Below are 16,380 nucleotides of genomic sequence, written 5' to 3'. Positions count from 1 at the left end.
GTCAGTCCAAAAGCGAGCATTAAAAATAATCCTACCTCATCAAGAATATGAAAACGCTCTGCAGTTTACTAATTTGCAACGCCTTAGCGAAAGGAGGAATGATATAACAACAGCGTTGTTTCAGAAGATAGTAGCAGATTCCTCACATAAGCTTCATGACCTTTTGCCTCCTCGTTTAGAACGTTCAACTATGGAACTTAGGACTCAATCTTCATTTAATACTAACTTTAATACCAAACGTTTTAGAAATAGTTTCATAACTTATAACTCTTTGAAGATGTAATTTAGTTAATTTATTTATATATGAATTATATGTAATCTTAAACGTATTTCAGCATTATGGCTGCCAGTTTTAAGAAATAAATCATCTATCTATCTATATATCTATCTATCTATCTATCTATCTATCTAAACTACACTAATAATCACAACAGATTAAATAAAAACGAAATAAAGTCTCAAGATGTATTAAAAATTTTATTTGATGTACAATAACAATTAAAACTCCCGCAATGATAAGTATGGGTAGAAGGTGTTACACTATTGTACATATGGTTGGAAGGTGTTACACTACTGTACAAATGGGTAGAAGGTGTTACTTTACTGTACAAATCCCACAATAATAAGAATGAGTAGCAGGCGTTACACTACTTTACAAATGGTTCGAAGGTGTTACACTACTGTACAAATCCCACATTAATAAGCATGTGTAGAAGGTGTTACACTACTGTACAAATGGGTAGAAGGTGTTGTACTACTGTGATGATAAACTCCGCCTCTCTTACATAGGTCTCACAAGTAACTTATTTCTCTTCTAATGTTGTAGTGCGAGGTATCATCCTCTTTTTCTATTGTTGTAGTGTGAGGTACCTTCCTCTTTTCTTAATGATCTAGTGCGAGGTACTTTTCTCTTTTCTTAATGTTGTAGTGCGAAGTACTTTCCTCTTTTCCTAATGTTGTAGTGTGAGGTACCTTCCTCTTTTCTTAATGTTGTAGTGCGAGGTACTTTCCTCTTTTCCTAATGTTGTAGTGTGAGGTACCTTCCTCTTTTCTTAATGTTGTAGTGCGAGGTACTTTCCTCTTTTGCTAATGTTGTAGTGTGAGGTACATTCCTCTTTTCTTAATGTTGTAGTGCGGGGTACTTTCCTCTTTTCCTAATGTTGTAGTGCGAGGTACTTTCCTCTTTTCCTAATATTGTAGTGCGAGGTACTTTCCTCTTTACTTAATGTTGTAGTACGAGGTACCTTCCTCTTTTCTTAATGATCTAGTGCGAGGTACTTTCCTCTTTTCTTAATGTTGTAGTGCGAGGTACTTTCCTCTTTTCCTAATGTTGTAGTGTGAGGTAGCTTCCTCTTTTCTTAATGTTGTAGTGCAAGGTACTTTCCTCTTTTCCTAATGTTGTAGTGTGAGGTACCTTCCTCTCTTCTTAATGTTGTAGTGCGAGATACTTTCCTCTTTTCTTAATGTTGTAGTGTGAGGTACATTCCTCTTTTCTTAATGTTGTAGTGCGAGGTACTTTAATCTTTTCCTAATGTTGTAGTGTGAGGTACCTTTCTCTTTTCTTAATGTTGTAGTGCGAGGTACTTTTCTCTTTTCTTAATGTTGTAGTGTGAGGTACTTTTCTCTTTTCTTAATGTTGTAGTGCGAGGTACCTTCCTCTTTTCTTAATGTTGTAGTGCAAGGTACTTTTCTCTCTTCTTAATGTTGTAGTGCGAGGTACTTTCCTCTTTTCCTAATGTTGTAGTGTGAGGTACCTTCCTCTTTTCTTAATGTTGTAGTGCGAGGTACATTCCTCTTTTCTTAATGTTGTAGTGCGAGGTACTTTTCTCTTTTCTTAATGTTGTAGTGCGAGGTACTTTCTCTTTTCTTAATGTTGTAGTGCGAGGTACTTTTCTCTTTTCTTAATGTTGTAGTGCGAGGTACCTTCCTCTTTTCTTAATGTTGTAGTGCGAGGTACTTTTCTCTCTTCTTACTGTTGTAGTGCGAGGTACTTTCCTCTTTTCCTAATGTTGTAGTGTGAAGTACCTTCCTCTTTTCTTAATGTTGTAGTGCGAGGTACTTTTCTCTTTTCTTAATGTTGTAGTGCAAGGTACTTTTCTCTTTTCGTAATGTTGTAGTGCGAGGTACCTACCTCTTTTCTTAATGTTGTAGTGCGAGGTACTTTTCTCTTTCCTAATGTTGTAGTGCGAGGTACTTTTCTCTTTTCTTAATGTTGTAGTGCGAGGTACTTTTCTCTTTTCTTAATGTTGTAGTGCGAGGTACCTACCTCTTTTCTTAATGTTGTAGTACGAGGTACCTTCCTCTTTTCGTAATGTTGTAGTGCGAGGTACTTTCCTCTTTTCTTAATGTTGTAGTGCGAGGTACTTTCTCTTTTCCTAATGTTGTAGTGCGAGGTACTTTTCTCTTTTCTTAATGTTGTAGTGCGAGGTACTTTTCTCTTTTCGTAATGTTGTAGTGCGAGGTACCTACCTCTTTTCGTAATGTTGTAGTGCGAGGTACTTTTCTCTTTTCCTAATGTTGTAGTGCGAGGTACTTTTCTCTTTTCTTAATGTTGTAGTGCGAGGTACTTTCCTCTTTTCCTAATGTTGTAGTGTGAGGTACCTTCCTCTTTTCTTAATGTTGTAGTGCGAGGTACTTTCCTCTTTTCCTAATGTTGTAGTGTGAGGTACCTTCCTCTTTTCTTAATGTTGTAGTGCGAGGTACTTTCCTCTTTTGCTAATGTTGTAGTGTGAGGTACATTCCTCTTTTCTTAATGTTGTAGTGCGGGGTACTTTCCTCTTTTCCTAATATTGTAGTGCGAGGTACTTTCCTCTTTTCTTAATGTTGTAGTACGAGGTACCTTCCTCTTTTCGTAATGTTGTAGTGCGAGGTACTTTCCTCTTTTCCTAATGTTGAAGTGCGAGGTACTTTCCTCTTTTCTTAATGTTGTAGTAAGAGGTACCTTCCTCTTTTCTTAATGTTGTAGTGCGAATTAGCATGCAAAGACGGGGGAACATTGATAATTGGGGGGATGGGCTGTATTCAAATATTCATATGAAATAATCCGTATCGCAATTGATTTCGATAGAAAGCAATAAATTACAACATGTATATTTAAATAATAGCCCCCTCTCCCAATTATCGATGTTCCACCGCCCTTGCGATTTAGTTACTCTTCTCTTTTTCTAATGTTCATTTGCTAATTCTTATGTCAATATTGCAAAATGCTATCGGCAAGAAATCAATATTTCACTAATTATCTCATAAGTTAAAAAATACTTTTGACCACCACACATTGTTTGCAGTTTATTTCAGGAAGTTTCAGGCAGAAGTGAGTGCACCGACTCGTAAAAAATAGCGCCCTAACAATTTTATTTTGATTATTTGCTCAGAGTCAGATGATGTCGTCAAATTACACACATATGTACCAATTGAATTTTTATTGTTTTTTAAGAAGATTTGCAATACTTTTTTTGCTATAGCTTGTGTAATGAAAGCTTTATCTTGCAAATATGATTTTCCATTTACGTCATATCCATTGTGGAGTCCCTAACAGACCAAATAAAGATAAAATTTTCGTCATATGAAATACATGGCGTGAAAATGTTAGTAGTATAGTACATGGGGGTACTAGCGCAAAAAAAGAACCTGTTTTAACAGGTTATTTTTGCGCTTGTACCCTCATGTACTGTAAAGGTGGGTAAAAATCTCGAGTTTACAATCTATCGTTTAAAAATTTGGAATCTATATGTTTTTTCAAATATATATGGGCGTTTAAGTTTTACAAGCAGTCTTTACAAGTAAATGTTAACATAGCATCGGTTCGGAGGAAACTCGGCAGCGCAGAGCACAAAGTGCTCGAGCAGGGGAATGGAGTTTCCGAGAATCCTCGGGCTCGGTGGGGAAAATTTTCACGAAGTGAAAATTCGGAGCCCGAAGTGGCATTCGAGAATTCGAAGAATTCGAAGAATAACAGACATTTAACATATGCTCTTTTAAAAAATATGGAATCTATATATTTCAAAAACATATAGGTGCGTTTAAATTTTACAAGCAGTCTTTACAAATAAATGTTAACAAAGCATCTTTTCGGAGAAAATCCGGCAGAGCAGATCACGAAGTGATCGAGCAGGGGGATGGGATTTTCGAGAATCGTGCGAGCCCAGGTGGGTAAAAAATTCTAGCTTTAGCTAGAATTTTCGGGCTCGCTTCGTTGGAGTCCGAAGGACAACAGACATTTAACATATGCTCTTTAAAAACTATCTTTAGCAACCAATTGTTAATAAAGCATCTGTTTCGCTAGTTTCTAGGGGCGAAAAATTCCAGCTTTAAGCTGGAATTTTGAGCATGTCAGATATTTAACATATGCTCTTTAAAAACTATATTTAGCAACCAATTGTTAATAAAGCATCTGTTTCGCCAGTTTCTAGGGGCGAAAAATTCCAGCTCCAAGCTGGAATTTTGAGCATGTCAGACATTTAACATATGCTCTTTTGAAAAATATGGAATCTATATGTTTTTTAATTTGTCTGTCAGGCGCGTGTCTTAGTGCATGTTTTTAACAATGGTTGCTTAATGTAACCAGCACATGTAAGTCGCCGCATTTTAATAATTTAATGTTTTATATAATTTTTGTTAAAAGTGTTTGTTACTAATTGTTTCAGGATTTCGCATTTTTTTGTATATCGCTTTTGTATTAATTACTTATTGCAAACAGTTATGTGATATGTAGTCAAACTTGAGGATTATTCTTCATCTTAAGTTTTAGCTTGATAGTTATCTTTAATAAATTTTTTTAATTTTTCGATTTCATCATTTACAAATTTTTTAGTTGATGGAATATTATTTTCTATAATAGCCCCAAAATTTTGTGAAAAACTATTAAATGTCTTAGATAATGTAGATTGATGTTGTGAATAAACTTGCATTTTGGTTAATCCATTTAATGTTGTCAGCCATTTTCTTTTCCATTCGTTATAATCAATTGAAGCTGTAGATTTTTTTGGTTCAATAATAATATAAATATAGTTGAAATCATCATCAACACAGTATACGTAATATAAATCTAGTAATGCATTAACTATCTGTTTTTCATTATCATTTGTTAGTTTAATGATAAATTTTTTTTTAATCTTATCTACCATCATATCTAATTCAAATGTTTTAGAGTTATCAGACGGATTTATTAATAAAAGTGTAAATTCAATAAATTTAATATTATTAAAAATAATTCTGATAGTATCTTGTCGGCTATTAACATTTGTATTATAATTTAATTGATTGCTATGGTATACTATTTTACCATTTACTCTGCTATCAATCTCATTCTTTGTATAATAGTTAGTTAAATTAGAACTTAAAGCATACTTACCATCAGCTTGTGTTTTAGTATAATAGTTAGTTAAATTAGAATTTAAAGCATACTTACTACCTGTTTCATTTTTTGTATAATATTTAGTTAAATTAGAACTTAAAGCATACTTACCATTTGTTTCATTCTTTGTATAATAGTTGGCTAATCTTGAAACAAAAACATATTTATTATCAGCTTGCATTTTAGTATAATATTTTAGTAAATTAGAAGTCAAAGCATACTTACCATCAGCTTGTGTTTTAGTATAGTAGTCATTAAATTTACCATCAGCTTGAGTTTTAGTATAATAATTATCTGATAGATGTGTTTTATCTACAAATCCTTGTATATTTAAATTAATATCTGTTTTATCATGCCCATAAAATAAGCTCATTTATATTATTACTCAGATTTTATATCCGGTTTATTATTTTTATGTTCGTAAACATGTTTAACAGTTGTTAAACCACCAGATAAAAACCCTAAAAAAGGTAATAGGGGTGATACTTTTTCTACTAAACTGTACACATCTCGTTTTAAAAGGTCGTCTGATTTAAGCTGTTTTGTTAATTTTTTGGGATCTTCAATAGCATCAAACCCTTTTAATATATCTGAAAATTTTGATATAACTAAATCAGTTAAAAACTCATTAGTTTTTTGTAATCTTTTTTTCTCGTATTCAGTGTATAATTTATCAATAATTTTTTGACTAGCTTTTTTAATGTAAGCAACTGACTTGTCTAAATAACCATCTTCAGCTAGCTTAAGTAGTTGATCTCTTTTATTAAAACCCTCTTGCGATTTATCTTGTATATTTTCATCACATACCGCGTCTTTGATAATATCATTTGTGGAATCAATCTCATTAATTATATCATCAATTGTTTCAGGCTCTTTACGCTTTGGCATATATATATAACACATGTTTTATTGCGGAATAACTATTTTCCATTGGTATGGGTATACAAGTTGGATTTCTAAATGTGCATACTTATTATTTTTCGATTTTTTGGTTATTTTTTCTATATCATCTTTTTCAACACCATAAAGATAATCATCAAATATGGTTTTCATATCATTGCGGTTTGTATTATAAAATGTAACTAAATAACTTATATTTTCGCGATAAGGTTTAGAAATACTAGTCAATTGCTGTGTAATCACAATAGTAGAAAGCCCATAATGGCGAGCACTGTACCCTAATCTTACTAATTCCGATGTCCTATTTTTAACATCTAAGCAACTCGCACAGTCATCAAGTATAATAAGACTATTGGTGCCTTTATATACATCACTAACATATTTTAAAAAAATATCTACACGATCTTGGTCACATTCTACTTTAATTAAATCAGAATCATTTATATATTTCCATTCGTGATAGGTTTTATTATATGATAGCGTTGGACATAATAAAATAATGTAATCAAAATGGTGATTAAAGTTTTCTTCTAACATTTTGAGAAGGTAAAAAGATTTTCCACAATTAGTCATACCTAAAATAATCATATTAAAAGGTGTATTCATTTATATATTACTGGTTATTTTAGTATTGAATACTTTGTAAATCATTATTAACAAATTGAACAAGAGCATCACTAACAACATAGATGTAACAGTTTAAATCTTTTGTATATGCTCTTTTTTTAATCTCTAGTAAAATACCATTTTGAGTATTAACGATTCGTTTCCCGTTACCAGCAATATTTTTTTCTTGAAAGGTGCGTAGATCGATAACTAATGCAAATTTATCCTTATAAAATTTTTCAATTGTCATGAAGCTATTTATTGGGATAGTTTTATCAAAAAATCTTCTTGATTCTTCATAAAATAGTTTTTTATTCATACCTTGGGCGAGAATAACATTAGGCACCCCTCGACAGTTATTTTAACTTCATCGATGAGTGCGTAAGGAAATCTTTCACTATCACTAACTGAATTTTCTGTGAATAGTAGTACAATGCCTTTCATACTTTTACGAGGCACATTGACGTTAACATTCTGTAATGTACTTGACTTATCCCATTTTTCCTTTTTTAAGAGGGTTATATGTTCATAAAATAGACTCCTTCCTTGAGAATATAAATTTGTCACCTCATCTGCAATTTCTTGATTTTCAATATAGTTTCATATTCTAGCTGAATATTTTCTAATTCATAATCACCAATAGATTGACCACTTTGAGGGATAAGGACTTGATCACTTGCTGGTAATGTTATTATGTGTTGAAAGTTATTATTCATATTGAAGGACAATAAAGACCATGATCTTTAAGAATATTATCAATATTAATTTTCTGCCTTGTACCATAAATATCATACATTAATTTGTCTGCTACTTTTTCTGAATCCCCACTTGTTGCAGCACTATCATCCCCAGAAATCAATTTTCTTAGATTTTGACGGCAAATACCATATTCAATAAGGCCTTGTCGATCACTTTTCGGCATCCACAAGTCTTTGTATATACTTATAACATTATGATTCTTACAGTCGTATAATGTCTCACCAGCAACTTTAATTTGTAGTCTATTTTGTAAAATCTGACTGAGATTATTTAGAAAGTGACTTTTTGTATTACTGATTTTAAGATCAAACGATAGATTAACTGAACCAGGCACTAAGCAACTATTTGGTTTTAATTTTGGTATATTAACATAAACTTGTTCATTCGGTTTAACACTATTTGGGTTAAAGGTTATACTATAAAAAGTTCTATTTCCTTTAATTTTTGTTTTAGCAGTTCTTTTATAACCAGGTAAAAGCTCTTCTTGTAATCTGTTCATATATATATTAAAACATATTTTATTTTTTTCTTTGTTTATGCTGGTCATATATAATAGCTAAAATCATAATAGCTAAAACCCAAAGATTAGAAGATAACCATGCTAAACCTTTAGCTCCCCAAGATATAGCCTGGGCGATAATATTCAATAATGGTCCTAATACTGACCATAATTTTTTACCTAGAGTTGCTAAAGCCTTAGAAAATTTACTAGTAGCTTGAGCACCTTGTAGGATTGCTTTTCTTGCACTAATGACAATGGTTATAATTATCCCAGCCACAGATATAACTAAAGCTGATAATCCTGGGATATTTTCCTTAACCCATTCTTTAAACCGCTGTAATCTAGTAATGTCTTCTTCTTGTTTCTCTCGTACATCCTCTTTCTCTAATTGTTCTTCTTCTTCTCTAATTATAATTTCTAATTCCGCGGCTCTTTCATGCAAACGAGTGATTTCATCAATATTGTTGTTAATACTATTTTCATTTTCTATTTCATCTATTCTAGCTAGAGTTTTGTTTAGCTCTTCAGCAAAGTGATTTATTTGTGCTTCTATGAATTGTGGTCGTGTTCTTTTATCAATAGTTCCAGAAGGAGCCATCACACCTATATGTTCTCTAAGTTCTTCATTAGTTATTTGGTTGAAATTATCTGTATGTTGATTATTTAAATCAACCATAGGCATACTCTCTTCAGTTTTTATAAATTCATCTTGCAATTTAAAAATTCTTTTAATTTCGTTTTTAAATTGTTTAACAGCTTCTGTAGCACTTTTAAGTTTATTATATTGTAGCACTCCATTACTATTACGTTTTAAAACAATTATACTATTTCCTCGCTTATTTTTTGTATTTAATGGTCTGTAAGTAATATGATTCGACTCAGTTTTACCTAAATTTAATCTAAAATTTAAACCTTCAGAAGCTGCCATACCTTTTAGGCGATTAAATCTAAACTCTTTTTTATAATTTTTTGTAATAAAATATTCAACAGCAAAAGAAACTTCGTTTTCAGGTCTAATAATATCTGTATAAATAGGAGTGGAAGTAGGAACATCAGGAAGAATATTAGTTTTATTTATCTTTTTTCTTATTGTTACACCATAATTATCATCAGTAAATGATGTTTCATCAATAAATTGAAAATTTGACCAATCTTCATCTCCATTATCATCCTTATTATCTTCTTGATTATTATCTTTTGCTTATTATCTTCTAATTCAATATAATCAAAACCTCCTTCAGCCATTATATAGATTACTCTATATTTTGTATTTCACTTTCAGGAATCCAACTGTTATGTTTATTATCATAACCTAACCATTTAACTAAAACCATCTTTTTACCTTTAACCTTCTTACGTTTTAATATCTTTTCAACCCTATAAACATCATCTTTCTTATTCACACTTCATAAAATTTACCAATTATAGGCTCTCTTTCTACATCTTCTATCTCATATAAATTTGGATCTCCTCTAATAACTTTAGTCACTTTAAACAACTCTTCTGTAAAATTTGCTTCATAGCCTTTCGTAAATATAGATTTATACTTTGATATTCTAACCATATCATCAATTTTAATCTTAGGTAATGGTAAATCAGCAACTTCATAACCGTATAATGTATTCCATACTTCATCTTCATTATTTTTATTAACATCTTTTGGCTTCATCAAGATTGTACTGTGTTTTGTATTGTTATAATTATATACTAATTCACCTAATATATCAATCCATTTATATGTTCCTTTACTGTAAAAATATTTCCACATAGATGTTTTAAGCGTTCTGTTGAATCGTTCGACAATTGCAGCCTTTTTATCATTTTTAGTAGAGAAGTACTTAATTCCATGTTTCTCTAATAATGATTTTACACCTAAATTATAAAATTCTTTACCATCATCAAATTGTGCTAGTTTTGGGTAATCATTAAATCTATCTTTAAATTGAATTAATAGTTCTGCAACAGCTTTTGTCATATTATTTGTGTCTTTTCTATAAACAGGGATAGTAAATGCATATCTACTTAATATTTCAATAGCTGTTAATATCCAATAATAACCATTGTTTTTATACTTATAAGAACCCATATCAACTAAATCCATTTGTATTTGTTCACCAAGATAGTTTACCCTTGTTTGTCTGAATTTATGTCTCCTAATAATAGGTTTATATCTAGTGTATGTATCTTGAGATATTAACCATTCTTTAACCTGTTTTCTGCTAACATCTATACCTTCTTCTAATGCTTTCTGATAAAGCCGTTCTGCTGATTGATACCCTGTTTTTGGATCATCATAAATATCTCTTAAACTTTGCTCAATTTTAATGTCTTCATCCATTTAACTTACTCAAGATAACATTCCAGTAGAATGCTACCTACATTCACAGGGTTACCATCTTGATCTAATATATTAAATATTAGCTCGTTAAAGACTCCTTTTATAATTGTAACTTTAGATTCAATATCGTTGTATTCGTATACAGTACCAAATAACGACTGAATTGTTATTACTGGTAAAGTTAAAGCTATATTACTTTTTTTTCCTTCAGGGTTATAATTATAACTTGAATTTACAATATTAGAAGAAATTTGCACACACTTTAATCCTCTGTTTATATCCACTTTAGAAACACCATTTTGTACGATACCTTTTCTAATAGTTTTTATGGTATCATTAAAACCTAACATTTTAATAAGAGTATCAGATAATACTAATATCTCGTAATTATTATTAGTTATTTTACAAGTTCCGTTGTTTTCTACCATCTCAAGCTTTACGTTAACAGACTCAAGAAACGTTTTAAGCATTTTAAAAGTCCAGTAACCAGCATCTATATTATATTTTATAACGCCTATTGTAAAAGCTAAAGTATTATTTAATTTCACATTTTTATATTCCCAATACACATAAGCTTTTTTGATATATAAATATGAATAGTTAGATGTTACTATACTTTCTTGTAAGTCAATTTTTGTACTATCTCCGTTTATAAAAAAAGTGAACTTTTTCATATATAACATAGCTTATATTATATGTCAAACAAGCAAATAGAAGAAAATGCTATAAAATTAGGAGATGATGATTTAAAACATGTATCATATACATCATGGTAAAAATATATTTAGAAACAACTAAAACGCCTTTGTTTACAAATCTTATACCAGCTGTTAATGGGGATGAAGGTCATAGTCAGGATTATTTCGATCATATGTTACATCGTTGGACCTCAAAGTTTATTGTAAAACCTACATTTCAAAGGCCGGTAAATGTCGACATCTGTAACTTCAGATTTTATGTCACAGAGAATGATTATTTTATGAGTAGTTTACCACCTATAACAGCAACGTGGACAAGTGAAATTAAAAGTAAAAAAGAACAGCCGACTGGTATAAGATACAATATTAAAAGTCATTTAAATTATAAAAAAGAAGCGTACTACGCTATGATTTGTGGGGCTTATGTTGCTAGTTTTTTATGTGGTATTGCGCTTAATCATTTAAGTTTTAATAAAAGTAGAATTATACAAAGCCTTGTTAAATACCATTTGTATTATCAGATCCGAAAATTTATGAAGCATCCATCGTTATTAGACAAATATGACTTTACGGAATTGAAAAAGCATATACCTTATAAAGGTATTTTAAAATTCTCACCCACTAAAGACGGTGATGGAGAAACTGGTTGGGGATATTATGTTAATTTTCAATATTCAAATACTGATTATAGGAACTTCATTGCATATAATTCTGAAGGTATTACAAAAATCGGAAAAGTTCTTTTGCAGGAGAGCATTGAAAGCTTTGTTTATACAATTCTTGGTTCACAGGCAAATACAAGATGGGTAATAGTTAATCATGGAGCTAAGAGCTTGCAAACTCAAACCGTTTTTAGGAAATTATTAGAGGATACTATAGTACAGAATGATACGACTGTATTGATATCTAACATGAGAAAGAGTATAAAAGACACGAATGTTATTTTAAATATGGCAATCAGCCCTGGTATGATTTTAATACCCAGCCGTATGATTTTCTTAGATAAAAAGATTGATGGGTATAATAATATTTTAACATTAGCTAATAAAACTATGAAATTCGGTATTAATTCTAAAATAAATTATTATGGAGTTGAAAAGGAAGAACGAAAAAAAGTACATCAAGATAATACAACCTCACAACACCTAGATAATCTAGATGAAGTGCATAAAAAACCAGTAGTACATAAACATACAAAATGATAGTAAATAATCCCCATCAAACAGATATGATTACTTTACTCGGTATATCAACGCTATCATCATTTATATTAATTAAATACGTCTTATAATATAATATGAAAAAGTTATAGATTTTAATCATATTTCGAGTGAGTTGAGTCAAGAGGAATTTGAAAAGCTGAAAAAATTGTATTTATACTATCACAAGATGTATACCTGTTATAAATGGAAGTATAATAAATTAAATAAAATTAGACTATCATTAAACATGGGAAGTATTTTTCTAGTCTCGACTGGTGCAATTGCTGGCAGTGTAACCGTAAACCCGATAGTTATAGCCACCTTGAGTGGTTTAGGGGCTTTAATTCAAGGTTATATTGTTAAAAGTAAAATTAATAATAACTTAGAAATGTGTAAATTTGCATATAAATTATATGAAAAAATACTTATGACTATAAGATCTTATTTAAGAGGATTAGCTTATGATGAATTGATATTTCTATCAGACATAAAAGTTATCGATGATATTATAATCGACTTTTGTACTACTATAGATGGTATGGTGAGTAAATATAACAAAAAATATAATGATCTGTAAGTTATCTGTTAGTTATCTATAAGATTATCTGTGAGTTATCTATAAGTTATCTGTGAGTTATCTATAAGATTATCTGTTAGTTACCTGTGAACAAAATCTACAGTATTATATAACATGTCTGAAGAAAACTTAAAGATAACTACTGTTAAGAAAGAGAAAGATGCATTTAGGGTTGAAGCTGGGAAACGCTTGGCTGCTATATCGAAAGCTTCTAAAGAAAAAAAGATGCGAGATAGGATTGAATTAGAAAATAAAAAGAAAATTGAGGATGATAGCTGGAATATTAATTATGGATTCTTATTTGGAGCAGTTGGAGTGATAACCGCTATTGCTAGCCTCTATTATGCACGGAAAGATGATAAAAGACAGGAAAAATTAACAAACGATAAAGCGAGAGAAGAAACAACTAGTGAAAACATGTTTTGATACAAAAAATAAACAATATAATTTAGACTCATTTGAATAAAATATTTCCTATTATATATGAGTAATACTATGACTAAGAAACAATTTATGAATGAAGCTTTTGATGCAGTGCTTGTGACAACAACTGCTGTAGGTCTTTCTATGGCGTCTAAAAAACTACTAGGTCAAAAATTAACAGACACAAACAGTATCAAAGATTTTGCAAAACTAGCTATTGCTGTTACAGCATCAACAATGCTAGTTAAATATGCTCAAGACAAAAAATGGATTCCTGAAAATCCAGTTAAATCTGTATAAATATATATGACAAGTGTTATTACTAGTGGATTATCAACATCTATAGGAGCAGTTGTTAATGGGTTAGGTTTTTCCCTAGCAGGCTGGCTATTTCATAAACTTGATAAAAACGGTTATGCTGAGGAAATGAAACGTCACAACAAGGCTCTAGAGGACTTATCAAAGGCTAAAGAGGCGTTCTATGAAAATGAAGTCAAACAGCATGATAAAATACAACAGCTAAGACAAGAACTTCAATATGCTGATAATGATATAGAACTTACGAACAAAGCTTTAGATATGCTTAGAAAAGTAAAAACGATAAATTACAACGGCCGTAGGGGTATACCATTAAAACACCCTGTTAAAGATACGCAAGAGTGAGCGTAACTATTCAGTGACGAAACGAGAAATGTTGGCTTTAGTTTTCTATACCCAACAATTTCGGCACTATCCGTACGGACTACGTTTCATTGCGAGAACGGATCATGACGCCTTACGTTGGTTAACGAACTTTAAAGAACCAAACGGGCAAGTAGCACGTTGGCTAGAAAAACTTGCAGAATTTGATTTTAAGGTGCAGTCTCGACCTGGGAAGCGACATGGACATGCGGACAGTTTGTCACGACGGCCCAACCCGTCTATCGAAGTTCATAACGTAGGAAATATAGAACTTGAAAAACGGACGAATTCTGAGGAAGCTTGGTGTCCCACGTGGACGTCCGCTGAGTTACGATCACTACAGTTAGCTGACCCTACGATTTGCTATGTGTTGTCTAAGAAGGAGATCCAGGTAGATCCTCCACGAAAAGAAGAATTAAAAGGATTAAGCCGAGCTGTGCACAATTTGTGTTCACATTGGGACGTTTTGGAAATTCGTGACGGTGTTTTGTATCGTCGTTAGAAAATGACGATGGCACAACGACGGAGCCCTGTTGGTAGTACCTCGTTGTTTAGTGAACGATGTGTTACGAAGTCTGCACGACAGTCCAACTTCCGGTCACCTGGGCATAACAAAAACTCTCTCGAAAGTACGACAGAGATTTTACTGGCCTGGTCAACGTCAAGATGTCGAAGAATGGTTGATGAAATGTGAAAAGTGCGCTGTAGGTAAGGGTGCAACAAAGGGAATCGGGCACCACTGGTAAGTTGTCCCCCTGGTTATCCTTTAGAACGAATTGCAATCGATATACTGGGACCTTTACCAGTGTCTACAAACGGCAACAAATACATCATGGTGGTTGGCGACTACTTGTCAAAATGGACGGAGAGTTATGCCATTCCAAACCAAGAGGCATATACAGTTGCGGAAAAGTTGGTGAACGAATTCATCTGCCGTTTTGGTGCACCAGATACCATCCACACAGATCAAGGTAGGAATTTTGAGTCTTCACTATTCCAAGAAGTGTGTAGGCTTTGGGAATCCATAAGACTCGCACATCGGCGTATCGCCCGGAGGAGATGGAATGATTGAACGCTTTAATAGAACTCTTGAAGCGATGCTTTCCAAATATGTAGCAAAACATCAAAAGGATTGGGACGTACATCTTCCCGAGTAATGATGGCTTACCGATCGAGTGTGCAGGAATCAACTGGCTTTACTCCATACCAGCTAATGTTTGGACGAGAAATCCGTTTACCTGCAGATGTGATGTTCGGAAACACTCCTGACCAATCAAAGGATGTGCACGCGTACGTCGAGGAGTTGAGAGACAGCCTCGTGGCAGCGCACGATCTAGCTCGTGAACACCTGAAAACAGCACAGAAGCGGCAAAAGCGGTATTATGACGCTCGCGGTACTGGTGATGGTTTTGGTATCGGCGATTGTGTTTGGCTTCTCAATTCCGCAATGAAACAAGGTGAGTCACGCAAGTTACGATCACCATGGGTAGGACCGTTTGTCATCCTTGACAAACTTTCTGACGTGAATTACAAGATTGGGGCAGAGAATGGAGAAGGAAGAAAGCAAATTGTTCACTACAATCGGTTGAAACATTGCACAATCAATTCTGTGGAGAATAGTCACCCTCAAGCAACGCGTGGACAGAGTGTTCATGAAGATGACCGACCTCGTGTCAACGAGCAACGTTACGTTCCGGACGAAACTGATCTTATGTACACCCACGACTCACCTGTCTTCGAGTACACAAACCCAATACATGAGGGCGAACTGCCCATACATGAGGAACGGCAACCTTCATTGTCCCGACCACGGCGTCAAATTCGACCTCCCGGATGGATGGCGGATTTTGACGTAGACATAAACTGAATATTCTGAACAACATGATTTTAATTGTTTAAATTTTGCATGATTTAGTAGACATATATCACATACTAGGTTTATCAGCGCATGGGACATGCTTTCTCTAAGAAGGGGGTAGTGTAGCGACGAATCAAGCTTAGTCATAGTTGTTGTGCGTCAACGGATATAGGATGTGAGTAAGCACAACAACGCGCTACAAGCTAACCACACAAGCCCGACCACAAAGCATGAAAGCAGCTATAACGCGCTTAGAATGAACTAAGTCATCCCACTATTACGTGCAGGACATGACGGAGAACACTCCCTTTAGTTATTACATAAATGCACGACAAGACAAGACAAGACAAGACAAGAGATGAATAGAGCATAGTAAAATTGTATATAAACTCGTATGATTAAATATAATGCAACAATAACGATACGTGGCAAGTGTATGATTTCCTGGCGCAAGTGCATATACCGAGGGACATGAGGATCCAA

At 32.8% G+C, this 16,380-nt stretch overlaps 1 long non-coding RNA gene across 1 annotated transcript; it reads right to left on the bottom strand.

Annotated features, from left to right (window-relative positions):
- Positions 1–213: 213 nt before the first annotated feature.
- On the bottom strand, positions 214–3,669 carry LOC124453953. The gene is made up of 3 exons (XR_006951265.1): positions 3,659–3,669; positions 3,321–3,323; positions 214–376 (listed from the first exon to the last, which is right to left on the bottom strand). It is a non-coding gene; the product is annotated as an uncharacterized LOC124453953 (long non-coding RNA).
- Positions 3,670–16,380: the final 12,711 nt, after the last annotated feature.

This window comes from Xenia sp. Carnegie-2017, unplaced genomic scaffold (assembly GCF_021976095.1).
Source record: "Xenia sp. Carnegie-2017 unplaced genomic scaffold, XeniaSp_v1 HiC_scaffold_26, whole genome shotgun sequence".
Taxonomy (NCBI): domain Eukaryota; kingdom Metazoa; phylum Cnidaria; class Anthozoa; order Malacalcyonacea; family Xeniidae; genus Xenia; species Xenia sp. Carnegie-2017.
This window is presented reverse-complemented; position numbering and strand designations above follow the sequence as displayed.